Source organism: Orycteropus afer, unplaced genomic scaffold, assembly GCF_000298275.1.
Source record: "Orycteropus afer afer isolate SDZICR_OR568_19922 unplaced genomic scaffold, OryAfe1.0 scaffold00796, whole genome shotgun sequence".
Lineage (NCBI taxonomy): Eukaryota > Metazoa > Chordata > Mammalia > Tubulidentata > Orycteropodidae > Orycteropus > Orycteropus afer.
Genome location: NW_006922383.1, coordinates 673773 through 675715, shown reverse-complemented (window position 1 = coordinate 675715; position 1943 = coordinate 673773). Strand labels below are relative to the sequence as shown.

At 37.4% G+C, this 1943-nt stretch overlaps 1 protein-coding gene across 1 annotated transcript in view; it reads left to right on the top strand.

Annotated features, from left to right (window-relative positions):
• KIF4A (kinesin family member 4A) overlaps nt 1–1943 on the top strand; it is a 326710-nt gene that overhangs the window by 105895 nt on the left and 218872 nt on the right. The gene's annotated exons all lie outside the window — the stretch shown is intronic.

The following is a 1943-nucleotide window of genomic DNA, read 5'->3' as shown; positions in this document are numbered from 1 at the left end:
ACAGCCCTTCTTTCTCCCATGATTGTTCTCTCCAAGGAGTTCAACTCATATGCCTGTCTTTTGTTTGGCTGGAAGCCTCAAGTGTAGGTTCAGTTCCAGAACTGAAGGGCAGCTAGAGGCCGTAGTCTCACTACACCAAGCTCTATCAGACTAGGAAACCTGGTCCCTCCCCCTTTATTTCCCCCCGCAAATGATTTTGAGTTTTGTTCCACATTGTTCTCCCTCTCTATGCAGGAACTACTGTTTGGTTTTAAGAAGACTTCAGGGGATATTTTTGGTTTAAAATTTAAGTTTTAAATATTATCTCATTGTAGTAGTTAAAGGCGTTCCAGTGGAACTCTTTTTAAAATGAAATCTTATCACAAATTCCAGAATTTGAAATAGATTATGAAACAGTTTGATGGTTTTGAGTTGTGGTGTTGGCCAACAATACCGAAAGTACCGTGGACTGCTAAAAGATCTAACAAATCTGTCCTGGAAGAAGTGCAGCTGGAATGTTCCTTGGAAGCAAGAATGGCCAGACTTCGTCTCATCTACTTTGGTCATGTTGTCAGCAGGGACCATTCTCTGGAGAAGGATGTCATGCTTGGTAAAGTGGAGGGTCATTGAAAGAGGGGAAGGTCTTCAACAAGATGGATTGACACAGTGACTGCAGTGATGGGCTCAGGTATAGTAGGGAACTTGAGGCTGGCACAGGACCAGGCAGTGTTTCATTCCGTTGTCTGTAAGGTTGCTATGAGTCAGAGATGACTTAACGACACATAACAACAATAACAATGAAACAGTTATACAATTCATTTATTTTATATGTAAGTCAATCTTCAAACAATGAGAATATTAAAGCTGTTTTTATTATCACAGTTTTTTCTTTTATATTAAGTAGGCTTTTTTAATTGAAAAAGTGATACTTGCATATAGTAAAATTTTCCGTTATAAAATATATAGCCAATGAGAGAATTATATCTTGAATATGTAAAGAACTCTAAAACCTAAATATTAAAAAAATATCCATTTAGAAAATGGACAAAAAACATGGACAGATATTTCACCAAAGGAGATATACAGATGGTAATAAGCACATGAAAAGATGTGCAATATCTTTAGTCATTATGGAAATGCATATTAAAACCACAATGAGACAACACCTCATACCTCTTAGAATAGCTACAATAAAATATAGGGACAATATCAAATACTGGCAAGGATGCATAGAAACTGAATATCTCTTACATTGCTGGTGGTGATGTAAAATGGTACAGTCACACTGGAATATAGTCCAGCAATTTCTTATAAAACTAAATATGTGCTTACGATATCATACAGCAGTTGCATTCTTGGGCATTTATTCCAGAGAAATAAAAACTTGTGTTCACTCAAAACTTGTAAACTAATGTTCATAGCAATTCTATTCATGGTAGCCCCAAACTGGAAACAACCCAAATGTCCTTCAGCAGGTTAATGGTTAAAATGTACATTCATGCCATGGAATGCTACTCAGCAGTTAAAATGAGTGAGCTATTGATATAGGCAAAAACTGGATAGATCTAAAGGAAATTTTGCTGAGTGAAAAAAAAAGTCTGATGCTATTTATACAACATTCTTGAAATGTTAAGGAGTTGAGGATTGGTTTATTGGCCTAACAGCGTGTTTAGTGCTCCTTCCTGTTCTACTTCAGATTTGCTTTTGATTTGGGGACTGATGAGATGGTTAGACAATGAAAAGAAACAGTGCTGGTAGAGGAATATGTTTTCACTGCAAGACAAATTGTATTTTGTTCATTGTTTTTGTGCATTGCCACATGAGAATAGCCCACTGGAGGCAGTCAGAAATGATAGATTTGGAAGTCATTAGGGAGCTCTGGTAGCATAGTGCCTAAGGCACTTGACTGCTAACCAGAAGACTGGCGGTTCAAACCCACCAGCCACTCCTCGGAAGGAAGGTTG